Raw genomic sequence first — 16973 nt, 5'->3', positions numbered from 1 at the left:
GGCTTGAATATCAGAACATTGAATTATGTCCATGTGTTTTTTTCCTCAGATATGAAGCCACACAAAGACACACATACACATCCTAATCAAAGATTTTAATATTTTTACTTATAATTATAAGTATAATTAATTATCAACCTTCCATGGTTTTCAGATACTGGTAAAAATCTAACTGTTGCCCTACATGTTGGCCTCAATATCCCACAAACAATTTTAAATGGACCTTTCACTGTATTTTCCAGATTTACCCCACTTTATCTGCTGAGCTCTTTCCCATGTGTGCTTCTCAGCTCACATGCACTGCTCATGCTTCTTTTTAACATTTCCCTCTTTTATCTGTCTTCTCTTTAGCCTCGCTTACACTTTGGGTACCTATAAAAATGCATGGCTGTGGCTGTCTCATCTAATAACATTCACCACGACAGGATTCTCTTTTCACATGCTCTCATTCTCTTTTTCTTTCTTTGACTGTCTGTCCCTCTCTCCTTTTGACTCACTGCCACTTTGCTGAATAGAATAGCCCAGTCACTGTCATCATTGCTCCTGTATCTACAATATCACTGGCATGTGAAACATTTCAAGAACAGAGGCACAGGTCACCCCGACAGGTGTTTGTTTTATGCTGCCATTTTGGACAGACATTTCAGTCCTTGTTACCTTTATAACACAACACAGGTTTCTGTTTCCATTGTCAGTTTTCATAGGTTTAAACTTTCAAGTTAAAATAAATGTTTTCACTGTTGTTTCTGATATAACACTTTAGAATGTATGTATGCAAAACAGAATAATGTAGAGTTATGTTTATTTGTAAAAAACAGAATGTCTAAGGGTTGGTGCCAGGTCAAGGCCCCTTCTGGCCACCAGGGGGAGGCCTCGAGTCAGGCACACTACCAATCAGGCTTGATGCCCAACAGCTGTGTTAGGTCTATATAAGCCCAGTGACCCAATCACTCAGTGCTGGGTTTTTGCAAAAGTGTTGAGCCAATCTTCTAGCTGTATCTCTGGGTATTATGGTCTGTGAGCCCTTTTGCTACACCTCTCTTTTGCTCTTTGAGGGTGCCTGTGTTTTTACACTCACCCTCACTTATCTAGTTTTTTTTTTTTCTCTCTCTCTCTCTTGGCTTCCCTTAGTCACTGAAGCACCTCCCTGTTTTCTGGTTTTGTTTGGGAAATTCTACGGTTTTGTTTTCCCCACTGCATCTGGACTGCCATTGCCGTGGCGTCTTTTGTTTTCCCTTTTTTTCATGGTCGGCATAGTGTTGATTTTCAACCCATTTTTCGTCCTCCATTCCTGTGAAGCGCGATATACGTGGAGGTCGTTTAATGGCCGCCACAGTCTAGCAGGAGCTCATTCACCTCGCAACAAAGCGGCATCCCCACCTTTTGTTTTTTTTTTTACTTCTCTTGTTTTACGTGTTCTAGGACCTAACTGTTTTGCACATGGGCCCACCATCATTAAAGTGTGGAAGCTCACCCAGTAGAGTGTTGGTGTCATCACCTATCTGACCTGGGTTTGAGCCCCCTTACAAAATAAGTGCTTCCTTTTTAGCAGGGAGGAGAAACAATCTATAACCACACATGCTATGTTAACTTACTTTGATATAAACTACATAAATGTGAGTGCACACAGTTGATTGAATTGTTACAAACCGGTGTCCTATTTTTGCTCAGTCTGAACAAATATATTACCACTGCAAATATATAAACTACTGCACACAGGTTTGAAATGATGAGCCAAGATAATGTGTGTGGCATGCTTCTCCCATGAATGCTGTTTCCATGTATGGCACTGTATGCATTTTATGAGTACTGACCTGAGCCATTAAGGAAGTATATACTGGGATGTTTGGATTAGCTTCCTCTCAATAATGCTTAAAATGATTAAAGATGACTGAACCTCAGATCAACCTTTTTGGATTATTATTCAACAGTACTGTAATTGTGCTAGTGGATTAGTGACTGGGTTTAATTAACCCAGGTGAGCTCCACCTGAAGAAGAACAGCCCCAGCCAAAGCCTTGAGTAGCGCACCCAGTAGCACTTCAGTAGCGTACATGCTCTGGGCATGTACCATGTCACTGTCCCCGGGGCATTGGGTGGCGTAGTGTCCACCATGCCCCAGGCTCCTTTGAGTTGCCATATGAAATGTGTTTGGTGAGGTACTCCAACAGTGTCATTCCAGCAATAGCCTCTGTTAGACATCAGTGGCATTCCTTTCGTGGAGATTAATGTTTGCACATTCTATACCCATGACAGTTAGGAGTTAAGTTCCCACTGTAGTTTTAATTGTTTTCTTCATAAAGTATCATAAAGTGAGCTATATGATTGTGACAAAGAACAAAATTTTTTTTTGGAATACTTCCTCAATGATCTCTCATTGTAGATTAAAGTTGATTTAACAATTTACTTTTAAGCACTTTGATTGCTTAAATTGCTTTATATCCTGATAGCTATCATTACTGTAATTGTTCTGGGGCAGAGCGAGTTAGTAAGAAATTTAAATGATTGATTACAGCAGCTTTAACATACACTGCAGAAAGCAGCTTACCATGTAAAACTATGCTTTAATCCACCCTGCATCACCCATCTCTCTGCATCACAACTGCTGAAATTTTGAGACTGCAGTTCAAAGCAGAGGTGACTGACTTTTTGGGGGATCCTCGGACTGTCACTGGTCTCAAACCCATCCTGACCAGCCAGGCAGGCACTGGACTGTTAGGTTGCCATTTATCCTTACAATTGATTCTAAACTGTTAAGTGGGACACCAGTAATGACTGACCATGCAATCTATGTTCACCTACCTGACCTTGTACTAACATAATAAGAAATGGCAAAATGGCATCTTTGCCTCTACTGGAAAATAGCACTTCATTATCTGTAGGTAAATTCTGACCTTGCGATAAGGCAACTGGTTACTGGTTAAGATGTAAATGTGGTTATTCCTATTTTGCAAGCCTATTTTAAATGATTACCTAGCACAGAAAAACACCTTAGAATGAAATACAACTTTGTGTTTGCAAGTACATATCACAACATACTGGAAGAACAAAATGTTTTGCAATTGTTCATATAAAGCAGCAGTTAAAACAGGCAAGGATGAATTAACTGATAAAGATCCAATTTGCCATGCAGAATGTTGAGCATGTCTTATACAACACTCATAATTAAAATAAAAGGTATAACATAAATGTGGCAGTGGATAACCATCATAAATTATGAAATCTATTTTAGCAATAAAATAAGGGATTAGGCTGGAGTTAAAAGTTAAACAATCACATTTAATTGATTATGACTGGAAAGTTGTTGAGTAAGCTTATTAATAAAGTGGGGTGTATTTACATATCAAATCACACAAGCAAATTCATTCTCAAATTAATTAAATTTTGTTTTTAATTATTTTTGATTTAAAAGTATCTGCTGCATTCACTAATTTTCTCATATTTAGAATTGTCCTTTATATAAAAACAAAATTTACAAGTGGTCCAGACCTGTCATATACATGATGGAAAACTCTTTTACAATATTAGTCAAAATTCTGTATTGACCAATAAACGGTGTCTATTATGTTAGTTTTAAGGAATGGTTTGGCTTTTATGACCAAGTTGAGGTTATCCTGTTTGATGGTGGAATTTTTTTTTTTACTGTAACTGACAGTGTGACATTTGGTACAACGCTGTAATTCAAATTACAATACGAACTAGCCCAGATGGAACTTGGTGTCTAGTATCACATTCTGTCATTTAAGTGAAGCTAAAACACAGTAATGTCTTCTTGTGATCCATTTTTGTGACAATCTTTTTAGGAGATTCTTAGAGTTTGGCAGTATCTAATAAGGCTACGTTCAGAGCAGATACATGTGGCTTAAATGCAATCTTGTTTCTCCATATGTGACACAGATTTGGATGGCAGTGTGAACAGCAAAGGTCACAATGAATTTTGCTATTTAAATTCTGATTTGGCCAACTTTGGCTATGTTCACATTACAAGGCAATTTTTTAAAGTGTGTGTGGGTTTTTGTTTTTGTTTTGTTTTTTTTCCCTCAGGTCTGATTTCCCTATCTTGATGGTTTACATTAATAATTGCATGTGATCTGTCTTGGAAAAACAGCATGCAGCAAACAATACATTTTTGCACAAGTCACCTGCGTCACCAATAACAAAAGCATCATATTTATGAGATGACTCAAAGTATTAAAATGGTATTAAAATCACAAAATTGATGCAGTTGTTGCTTATGTATTGCATCACATTTTGTTCTAGAGGACAGCTAACAGCTGTACATGATGAAGTTGATAAGGAGAAAAAAAGATTTAGCTTTTTTCACAGCTGCTGTTGCTCTCCATAGTTGTTTAGCACTAAGCCTACAAGCCCATGAGTTTAAAATGTCATGAGCTTGCCCATGTATCATTCAGTTCAAAATTACCTGTGTAGTACTGTTATGGAAAGATATGTGTGTGTGTGTGTGTGTGTGTGTGTGCGTTCCAGATCCACTGCCAGGATTTCCAGCCTGATTGAGACTCCGCCCCGTTCCTTGTCGGGTTTCCCAGCCAACTGTGTCAGCTATTTAAAGGCCCCTCCCAGAAGAGAGAGGAGAGAGAGAAAGTAGATTGTGTGTTAATTTGGAGTTGGTTTGCTGTGATTGAAAATTTGTGTGACATTTTGTGTATGATCTTGTTTTTCATCTATGGCTTCGCCCCTCCTGCTTCAGTTGCTGTATGTATATATATATATATATATATATATATATATATATATATATATATAGAGAGAGAGAGAGAGAGAGAGTGTGTAAATATTGTTTGTTTGGTATTTTGGTGTTGGACACTGGTGGTAGGGAGTTACTGCCATTTTTGTTGGGTGTGGGTTTTGGCTCTGTTTTGTGTTTCTTGTTTTGCTAGGATTAGTTAGTGTGTGATTTTATTTAATTAGTGTGGGTTGTGTTTGTTATTTTGACTTGGGTCACTCCTGAAGACATTTGCACCAGTATGATTCCTTGTTTATGAATCATAACCTCTGTAAAATACACTGAAAAAACCTTCCATTTATGCTTCTGTTCGTTTTGTTGCTGCTCACTTTTTTCACAACTTCCATTACATTCGTTGTTTGTACTTCTTTTTCCCTGTTATGGCCTCACAGCCTAGATGGGGTCGTAACAGTACTTTTCATTACAGGTGTCATCACAAACCAGCTGTACAGACATCAGAGTCCAATTACAAGGCAACATTAGTAAAGAAAAATTTCATTTCAAATCATGAAGAAACCTTGAGAGCAACCAAGACTCAGAAGTCTTGGGAAGACTACCCATCCTCTGGTAGACACCAAATATCGCAAGCAATACAAAAAAAGCAGGAGCCAATTTAAGAAAAGATGGGAGCATACAATCATTAATAACATATTAGGAAAGATGGATAGATAGCTTTGTCATTAAACATAAATCTTAAGATTAATCAGAATAGACCAATGAGTAATGTGTGAGCATCTAGTAATGTGAGGTCACCTAAAATAATAATAGAATAAAGTGCATCACAGCTATGTCAGAGGATGAAACTGCTGTAGTTGGAGAGCACAGAGGACAGAGTGACCAAACCAGACAGAATAAAGCTGCTGCTGCTCCTGATGGTCTAATTACTAAAATCTCCAGCCCAGTCTTTCAGTCTCTTCAGCAGGGTGAGTGATCATACAGGTGAGGCCTTTGTTTTCAAGCACAGCAGGAGTGTCTCTGGCACATGCAGGTGACTCCACTGTGATAGGGACTAACCTGACCAAGAAAACACACGTGAGCAGCACATAGAATGGGAGACAAGCAGAAAAACAAATGAGGGCACAGCCAACAAACATTCTTAAAAAGAAAATCCAGTGTAATGTTTTTTATAACTCAGAAAAAGAACAGACAAGCCAAATGGACTAGAATGAATTGGGAAAGGACATTTTATATAGATTCTCTCAACAAACGTCACAAGGCCAGTATCAATAATTAAATTTTAGATGATAATTGTCATATAGATAGTTACAATTACCATTTTTTCCTCTTAAAATCTGTACAGTTTTTAAAGAACAAGGCTATTTATTATTAGCCATCTTCTAAGATGGAAATACTCAGTAGCTCCCATTTCAAGACAGAAATAGCTCAAATTTGAATAAATAACCAAATAAACTCAGAAGCTTTGTGACCAGGCAGTTCTTGAAACTTTGAGAGACAGGGGGTCCTGACTGCCCAGTGCTAGACTTGGAGCAAGGATACAAGTGTATAAAACAGGAATACTCCAAGACCAATAGTGCTGTTTTCCATATTCACTGTTTGGCATCCCTCTTGAGTTTTAGCGATAAATTTCATTCAGTTTTAAGCATACCCACTCGATGAGGAAATGCCCATTCGATGATAGGGCTCTCGGAGCATTGTATGTGAGGGTTGTGCACCCTTAGCCATGGTAAACCTAACATAAGTGGGTGGGAAAGGTAAGAAAGAAGATAAAAAGCAATGTGCTCAATGTGTTCCTCGGTCGTTTCTGGTACTGCAGGAGGTGTGACGCGAGTTATGTAACTTGATCCCACCGGTCCTCCGTCCAGCATTTGAACTGTTAGAGGGGTGGGCAAAGGAATCGCTCTTATCCCCAGTCTCCTTGCAAATGCCCAGTCCATCACGTTCCCTACTGCTCCTGAGTCGACAAGCATTGTGGCAGGTTGGATACGGCCCTGGTGAAACACTTTAACTGGGATTTTACACATGGAGCTGGCGGGTAACTCACCGGAAGGTCTTTCTTCCTCCATTCTCTGGGGTTATGGCAGACCCCAGCCACACCCAATTGCATGGCTTCCTCTGGTGTATCCGCCAGTCCTCGGCAGGGTACTCTCCCGATGGGGTATCCTCTGCTCCAGGTGATGAAGTCTCTCTTGCAGTAGGCGATTGTACATGATTGCTAAATGAACTTCATTGAGTGTAGCCATCTCCTGTTTGTAGGCTATCTCTGCCTGCAGCTCCACCCTCAGACCACATAGGAAGGCATCCACCAATGCCGATTAATTCCGCAAGGGTTCGAAACTCCATGGTGTAATCAACCACCGATCTGGCCCCCTGCCTCAGGCATATCAAGGCTTGTCCGCATAATCTCCCTTGAATGAAAGCGGTATAATTGTTCATAAGCAGGGACGCGTTAGTAACCAACGCGGTTCCCTAGATGCGGGCTTTCCTTGTAAACCTAGAGATCACGAAAGAGACCTTGGCATGGTCAGGCAAATGGGGTTGGTAACCAAAAAAGTTCACATTGAATTACAAACCCTTCACAGCCCTCCAGATCTCCTCCGTATACCTCTGGAGTAGCTATCAAACTCTTTACCCCCTCAGGAACCAACGGGGCACTCAGAGACGGATTTTGGTTCTCGGGGTTCAAGGTTAGATGCTCCACATGTACCCCGAGATTTTGAACTAGAGAGCGGATCTCTCCAATTTCCTGCCTTTGCTGGTCCAGTGCCACCATCTGTACAGCCAGCAGGTGCACCCAGTTAGGGCTACTCCGCTCGCTTCCATGTGGCTGCATATTCTGTGACAGAGGTGGCACAGAGGAAGCGAGAGGTGGGGTTGCAGGGAAGTGCTCTTTATTATCCATAGGGAATAATATATTTTCTCCACTTATTTAAACATTTATTATGGCTTCTTCTTTAATTTGTCACCCATCTGTTCTAGATACAACTCATTGAACTCACACTGAGGTAAGACATAGAAGGGGATACAAGTCCATTTCTTAACCATTTCTGTAGGAAATAAGTATCTTGCATACATTAACCATGACTTGGCAAGTAAAAAAAAATTGTGATGTCTCATGTATTTACTCTTCAGTGAATACTCATCCTACATGTCATCTTGTGCATGGATATATTAATGAAATGCCAGTTTACCGCAAATGTGTTTTGCATGCATTTACATATGGATGTGAGTGAAAAGGATCATTGGCCCAAACTCTAATACTGCGGCTTTCACCTGAAAACATCTCTGTAATAAGTGAGGCAATTAAACAGCCTTACATCATAACATGATTGTAACGCTTCCAACAGGAAGAAGGTGACAGGCAGAATGCAAAATGCAGGAGGCGGTTTATTAAGCGAGGGTATCTAAAACACAGAGGGCAAATAAACAGGGGCAAGGGGAAAACGAGGAGGTAAAACACATGAACGAGACCAATGGAAAACAAGGGCACCGACAATGTTAGGAGTATCATTTAAGCATGACAGAAAAAATGTAACATCAAAATAACCAACAAACTAGAAGACAAAAGCCAGGGCTAAAATAACCAAAAAAATCAAGGATAATCAGATGCAGGTGAACATAATAGAGAAAACTAAAACATGGACTGGAACTGAGGAACAGATGAGGGATAAAGAAAATGAAACCAAGGAATAGAACAAGGAAGTGAAGGAAAAACAAAGACATGGCAGAGAAACTTAAAAAACAGTGATGCCAGGAGGGTGGTTATTTGTGACAATGATTTAATGAAGGTAAATCTTCCTTAATAAAGATGTATTTTCCAAAAGTTTTTTTTAAGGTTTGTGTGATTTTATGCACCAAAACATTATGCATTAGTTTTTTTTCATGTTTGCTTTTTAGTATCTCTCTGCACTCTGAGCAAGATATTTTCAGTACTATACCTTTAGACATCCTTAATTTTGAAAATATGATTGTCTGACTGATTCCTGTGTGAAACTTGGCACACCAAGACCCCATGTCTGCAGAATAGACCTACAAGGTTGGCAGACAACTAACATGTTCTCCCAGTTACAAAAATATATTTTTAAGTTGATATTTAACAATATTGTCCAACATGATCTTGGCAACACTGCAGGCCATAGTCAGTTTAGCACTGATAACATGAACATTAATACTGTCATTGCTGTAGTTGGGCAGGGATAAAAATAGACCTTGATGAACTGTTATATTTAATGTTGACAAGCTTGGAACCAGTGCAGTGTCTTTGGTTTACATGCGGTAGTTATGGATCCATGTTAAATTTTAACATGGATAGATATATCAGACAGGTGAACAGAGGAAAAATTGATCACGGTGTGCTAAAAAAAAATCTGCTTTACATGACACTATGGAGACAGGTCAGAGACTGAGAGAGAGAATTCTGAGTAGAATCACTGAGTTAGACTTTAAGGTGTCAGATTATTAGGGACAAGTAGAAAAAAGGGGTGGCAGAAACCTAAACGGATGAGCAATAAGTGCACAATGCTCCTCACTGTCCACTTTCAGTTAAAAATAACACATTATTTTCCTTTTTGTTGTGTGAACATTGTAGGCTGGTATAGAAGAAAAAGCTTTCCAAGCTATTACAGCATTGCTGTATGCAGCTGTGTGCAATTTGTCAATTTCCCCCTGGGATTAATAAAGTCATCCATCTATCCATCCATCCATAGCCACCAATGATTTGGGTGTTTTGCCCATCAGGCAGTATGTTCCTAGAAAGTCAAATACAAACAGTGGCAGAAAGAAAAGACAGTGATAACATGAATTTCATTTGCTCTTAGTCCAAGCTCATTCAGTTAATCTGAGTGATTTTTAGATAACAGAACAAGATTTGCTTGCCTATATGTGCTTCACAGTTTAAGTGATCATTTAAAAAGTTTACTCTTAGATGAGGCTGCTGAAAGCAAATCTAGTGACAGTTCCAGTGATGAAAAATATCACCAATTATACAAAGACAGAGTTCATCCACAGTTGTTTGAGAGTGAGGAGATGTGTTACAGTCCATGCATTGAAGATTATTCCTGGAGCGTTTATTAGGACCATACTGAAGGAGTATTAGTGGTGCAGCTCAGTATTGAAACTGCCATTATTCAGTACCCTCCACAACATTTACTGCAAATCAATTATCAATATGTTCATCCTGTTCTGATAAAAATGGAAGGTGACACTGTACCTACTGTTCTGTTCTTTGATTGATAACGCTTCCAATTGGAACAGGCGAGAGGCAGAATGCATGTGCAGGGAGCAGTTTATTTATGGAGGAAACACACAATCACAAAGGGCAAAATAACAGGGGCGAAGAGAAAACACAGACAAAATGATGCGCAAACTAAGCAATGGTGACGACAGCACAGGGAGTGTAACATGGACATGACCGAGGGAACGTGACCAGACAGGGTTTAAATACATGAACTTAATGCTAGAAATGAGGGACAGGTGTGGAAAATCAAACAAGGGAAGAAGAAAATGAAACCATGGAACAGAACCAAAAAACACAAGACAGGGAAAACACAGAATATGGAACCTGGGAGGGACTGATCGTGACACACATGATCAGCAACTGTATAAATGATTTGGGCAGGTGTTTTTATTTATATTATTTATTCTTTTTTTTTTTTTTTTTTTACTTTTTTTCTGCCCAGGAAATAACATAAATTACGTTGGTCAGTATCATGACGACCTATGCAAGCATGGCAATGAATGAAGCAATAATCAGCTGCAGTACCCTTTTAGAGTGCCATGCCACTGGATGATGGCATTTGGTAAATGACAATGACAAGAGAGGGACTCTGAAATGAGATGACAAAAAATGATGAAGTGATAGTATTCAGAGAGTGCTCAGCAATGAGTGTGTGTGGCCATTTCACTGCCACATGAAACCTTGTACAGTCTAATTTTCTGCTCCCCTGCCAGCATGTGCGCTGAACTCACTTCTAATTAAAACACAATCAACTGAAGAGAGCTAGTTATTACACTTGTTATCTGTACTGAAATTAGCAATCTGGTCTCCCTAGAGATTCTGTATTAAATTAGGAGCCAAAAGTCATGGTTATGCTATGTTTGATGTTAATTGCATCAATTTCTCTCAGTGTACTGTTACATACAACAGATCCTCCTACAGTACACACATATATACATGCACACACAAGTCAAAGTGGTAAAGTATTATTCAGTTTCTGTCTTTTTTATAGTCTTTGATCCCAGTCCACAACAACACAGCCAGAAGATGAGGTAAGCGAGAGTTAGATATAGTACAATAAAAACATATATGTTACAATATTCTCATATGCATAAGTGCATTCTTTAAGCAGCTTCAGGTTGTTTCCAGGTACAGGCCATCAGCCCACAATTTCAACTCCTGTCCATTGTTCCAGAAATCCACCCCAGGCCAAACAACTGTTTGCCAGGGTTTCCTTGCTGCAGAGAGACATCTCACAAGGGAACCTCCAAGCAACAACCCAAGATGTCAGAAACAATATGCATATTTTCTTGCAATTAACCAAATTCTCCTGGCACACCAGTAAATAAAGATCAGATCCCCTTAAGAGGTCCAACCAAGGTATGCTTAGGCAGGTCTGCTCATCTGCAGTGCGATTTTCAGCCTACCTTTTTTTTCTAACAATTGAATGCAAATATTGAGTGTTAAATGCTCTTTTCACATCCTGTAAATCTCATTCAGTTCAATTGTTTGAACTTGTAATTATTTAAAAGTGGCTTTGCAGGAACCAGGCCTAGAACTGTAATGAGCAAGCCAAACTTATGGTAAATTGGGATGTTATGATGCTGTCACTTCTCATCTCTTTAGTCAAGCAAGTTTGTTGACTGAGAGCAGTGGAGTGCTGATATTCCAAGGGTGCCATCATACCTGTGTTTCCTTCTGGCTCTTATCATTTTAGCTGTGCTCCTATAGCTAGATCTGCCAGGGTCCATCACTGGGGGCTTGGATTGGACATTTGTAAAGCTGCTTTGTGATACATCTGTTGCCAAAAGCGCTATATAAATCAATTTGATTTGATTTTGATTGGATCATAGTGCCAGAGAATCAGGTACATCCAGCTGTAGCAGCTATCTCGGAGGGTAGCAAGGCAAAAGAGTTCCCTGAGTCATCAGCAATACTCTTTACTACCATCACCAAACTGGAGAGCTCTTGTTAAGGAGAGTGGGGATTTCCTAGTATCCACTTTCCAATATATTTTACATACTCTTCAAAACTCATTGTCTGTTCCCTTAGTTTGACTAATATGTAAAGGTCAACATCTTCAGTACAGTAATGAAAGACAATAGCAAAAATACATAATTTTATGAATTATTAACAGGGACCACCACTCTAAATATAGGGAAACAACTATCAATTATTACCAGTTGATTACTGAATGTTTATTAACGTTATATTCGTCTCACTTCTAAATTGCTTCATATTTTGTGAAATGACTGTATACCATTGATTCAAATATACTTGCCATGATGACCAACCTAAAGAATAAATGTGAAGTTTATTGAATAATGAATAAAACAAACCATTGACATTGCAAGACAGGTAGCATACTTTAGCAGACTTGGCTCAGGTCTACGGAGTCCCAAACAAATCATAATGAAAGGAGAAAAGAAAGGAAAATTAGAAAAATAAAAGAAATTTAAAAAATGAATTAGGATAAGCATGGAAGAGTGACCTTTAATAACACCTATTGTATAAGCCAGTGGACCCAGACCTACACATACAACTTACAGCTATCTTAGCCAAGGAGCTACTATAGCAAAAAATAAATATTGCCCGATTGGGGGTAGTGCCCATCCAGAAACCCTAAAGGAAGATTAGACCTGCAGTTACTATCTGAACTAACAAAGGGAAGAATTATCAATCTATACCAAATTATCTAGGGGAAGGACAGCTCATGGCTGACACTCAGTGCTATTATATGAATGAAGTACAGCTCTTACATTTGGATTGTTGAAGGGCTGCTTGTGGGAGAGGGTAGGAGTTTTGGTGTGACTGAACTCGGGACAAGTGTATGGCACATGTATTCCAAATTTTCCTCTGTGCTGTCAGCGACCCTAACCCATCAACCAAGTTGTTCCAAGACAGCGAAATGGGCTGGTCCGATTTGTTTAAGACTGCCCTGAACTTCGCCGAGATCCCCGAGCTGGTGGAAGCCATATTAACAACAAGAAAACAGAAATATGATAAAACAAATGATTAGCAAGTTTAATTAAAAATAAACAACCAGATAAATAAAATATGCAGAAAAGAACAGAATAACAAAACACAGAATATTAGGGAAGGGGGTGATTACAGCTAGGCAACTAAATGAAACTAAATACAAAGAAATGACTAACAGAAGAGTAAAGGCAATGCATAAACTTAAGACAAGCAAGCATGACAAAAGACATAGGAAGGGTAATATGCAGAATTGGGATTCTTGGCTAGAACAGAGAGAACTAGACTGAAGACAATAATAACCACAAACAAGACTAAAGGGAAAACCAGAGTGTCACAGATAGACTTAAGAAAAGTGAAGGGAAAACCAGACAATGCTTGCATACAGGCATTGGAAGAGCGTGAACTACAATCAAGGAGCAGCTGGAGCTAAAGGGGAGTAGACACGAAACCATAGAAACAAATGATAGCAGGAAAACAAGGTAGTGCTTCAGGTAGTCAGGGAAAAGGGGAATGCATGACAACTGATCTCAGGGGGAAGTTCAAGAAGAAATTACTTTTTGGTCAATTCATGCATATTCATGGTTTCAGCCTCTGATGGAGTCAGGCATTTGACTCTAATTAGCTTTTAAAACCTAGATTAATTCAATATAGTAAATAAAAGATAGAAAGAGGGAAATAAAACATCTGGAATACAAGAGCATGTTGAGACATTGATACATGGGTTAGGAGGTAGTTGTCTTTTAAGACAGGTGGGAGCCATTTTTCAGATTAATTTCACCTGAGCACTCGGTGCGCATATTTCTAAATCTAAAGAATACATTCTTACAAGCAAAATAGAGCACACAACTATATATAGGATAGCAGTTTTCATCGAGATGCACTACTTAGAGACAGAATGCGAGACATAAAGATAGACTGCATGATTATTACACAAGTATTATAACTGTCCTAATATTAATAGTTCATATAATCTTCCTGTCTATTATACTTAGGAGGAGGTAATCACTAGTAGTAACAAGTATAAAGGTCATGCAAATACTAGAATAATAGTGTTAAGATGCAGGTCTAATAATTTCATGATTTCTAATAATTTCATAACTGAGATAACATGACATAAAGAAAAGAGGTGGAGTCTCATTACAGTTCAGTTACTCAGAATTAAGTATACTTGGACTGTTATGTGTCTCATAATCTCCGGTGCTGGGCCATATATGCTTAATCAGTCCAGGTTGGAGAACCTGTTATAGTCACTGAGGGGCACTGAGCATTCATAGTCTGCACATTCAAAGGTCTTGTCATGTCCAATAAAGAACACATCTGTTATTCGATTTTGGTCTTACTGCTATGCTCGCGAGAAGGCACTTTGTATGGGAAAGATCAAAATCCAGTAGTCCTTCAAGAATATGGACTTTTAATAAATCTTTCAGATCTAGGTATTCTGGGCTGGTTCCAAATGGGAATATTTTACAGCTACTTTGTTAGCTAAATGCTGCTTCTGTGAAAAATTCGTGTCATGAATTTGTTTGACAAAATCGACCATCCATTAGTAAAAGTTTACTTTGTTACCTAAACTTTTTTTTGTAAAAGTAAGCAAGTAATACAACAGATTTTTAAAAGTGGACCCCATATTTTCAGCTTTATATAATTTTTTTATGCAATGCTCTAGGGCAAATTGTATCCTATTTGGTATGAAACACATACCAAAAAGTGATTTTAATAAAATATACAAAAACAGAGAAAATTCCCTTAGACTTCAGAGGGTTAATCTGAGTTTGTCAGGGTTAGGGTTAGGGTTAGGGAGAAAAACTTTCAAGCTAGTTTCCTTGTGCTCTGTGCGTATCTCCCACCAGGTTGGACAAACTTGTAATACCACACCTTGTCCTCCACTTGGAGATCATCATGGGACACTTTTTGATCATAGTAGGCCTTGCAGCCGGTAGCACTCCTTTCCATGTGTGGACGAAAATGTGGCCCTAAGGTGTGTGTGTAGGCCATGTAATGGTTTGGAATATGCCTTTGCTACACTACACTACCTCCCATTTGCTATAGTGGATGAAGGGGGACCCTCATTTGCCTACCAGTCATTAACGTGAAGGGCAAGCCCCTTCTTGAATCATGGGGTGTTGCTCAGTACGAGTCATCTTAATGTCCCAGTCTCGGTGGTTAGAGGCTACATACCTTTATAGTATGCTAACCACCATTCGGTTGGCTCTGTCTAACTGGTAATTGGGTGGTACTGATGTGAAAAGTAGCCTTTACTCCCAGCATCCACCATAGTTGTTGAATTACATTGGCAGTGAAGTGTGTTCCTTTGTCAGAATCAATGGAACTAGGCAGTCCAAACCTAAAGATTATGTGGTTTATTAACAGGTAAACTCTGACGCAAGCAGTGGCATTTGGGGCAGGCAAACATTTAGTGAATGTGTAGGTGACTATGAGGAAATACTTATTGCATCTGGTTGATTTAACGAGTGGCTCCACCCAGTTAAGTTGGAGGTCTGACAAGAAGAAGGTTATCCCTCTCTTTGATAGTGGGACTCTCTGGTTTAGGTTTGAGGGCTGAAATTGGCAGCACACTAGACAAGCCCTTGATGTGATCTGCAACATCTTTAACAGGTGTGGCCAGTATGCTACATGTTGTAGTACCTAATGTGTTGATTTGACTCCTTTGTGACCTGCATATGGGAAGTCTTGGTCCTGCTTTAGCATACCCTCCCCTGTGGCACCAAGGCACCACGAACTCAGGTGGTGAGGACCTTGGAGACATGTATTAGCAGGCCCTTGATGACACGAAAGGAGGCTCAAGCATTGTGTAGGCCTTTCAAATCAGGTATATTATCAGGGTCACTGCTGAAAATTTCATGAGCCAATAGGTCAGAAAGAAAAAGGACCATTTTATGGATGGCTGGGTCCTCAGTTTGCAGGGTAATGAGGTCGGAGTCAGAGAATGCGTGTTTGACAGCGACTGATACAGATTTGGCTGGAGTAGGGGTGGAAGGGCCTGTCACTCGGTCAGGTGGATCAGCTCTAAGGTCCACTGTCGCTTGCGCACATGTGAGCACAAAGACAGAGGGGGTTAGAGGGTCAGGGAACTGTGTGGCATCAAATGCCCAGGGAGTGCCATCTAGGGCCCCTTGTTTAGCTAAAGTGTCTGCTTGATTATTGAGTGTTTTAGCAGGGAGTCTGCGAATGACCTTTCACCTTTTTCAAATAGATTATTAGATTGTGCCTATCTACTAGGTTTGTGCTGGCCATGTACAGGCAGAGCAATTTGACAATGAACTTAATTATTTTCCTAATTTCTAGACGTTACAAACTACTGACTTTACTATATTGTCTAATTGATTCAAGGATTTATAGCAAACACAACTAGGAGTGATTAACATAACAAACAAATTAAGTGATCTGGGTGAATAATGCAAATTAATAAGCAACAGGTAAGGAACAAAATAACTAAACAATAGACACTTATCAAGTAATAGGAGCAAATGTCACAATTTGGAGATTATGTTAAAATAACCATAAATTACTGACTGACTATCAATTGACATCATATTAGGTTAAATTGCAAGTTGTTACTTGGTGAATCTGCGGGAAAGAGAAATATATATATGTGAACATATTTCTGTGAGATGAGAAAAGTTAGTTGTCTTGTTAAGGGTTTGAGTCTGATTAAATTTATGGTTACAGTTCCTTGCAGTCTAACCAGGCTTGTAAGAGCTTCTCGCCTTCCAATCTGTGGGTTTTATGACACCTAAATAAAGGGGAAAGGGTCAGAAATCGAGGCCAGTGTTATAAGTGAAGCTGTTTATGGCTCTTTTGCTCAAAATCAAGGCTCCCACGGGGTCATGGGTCCTGTCCTTGGCCCGGGTGGAAAGGGAAACACATTTTGTCAGAGCATGAAAAACACTGGCAACAAAGGCTTGAAAATGTTCATTCTGATACCACCACCACCACCACCACCCATGTGGATCAGTGAGAGCTTGTTTTCTTAAATCCTAGGTTTAGGGTTAGGGTTCCAATTTCAGAAATTGTTGAACCAATCATAAAAGTATCTTTGACAGGAAGGAACATACCC

Source organism: Electrophorus electricus, chromosome 16 (assembly GCF_013358815.1).
Source record: "Electrophorus electricus isolate fEleEle1 chromosome 16, fEleEle1.pri, whole genome shotgun sequence".
NCBI lineage: Eukaryota > Metazoa > Chordata > Actinopteri > Gymnotiformes > Gymnotidae > Electrophorus > Electrophorus electricus.
Note: the sequence above shows the minus strand (reverse complement) of the source record.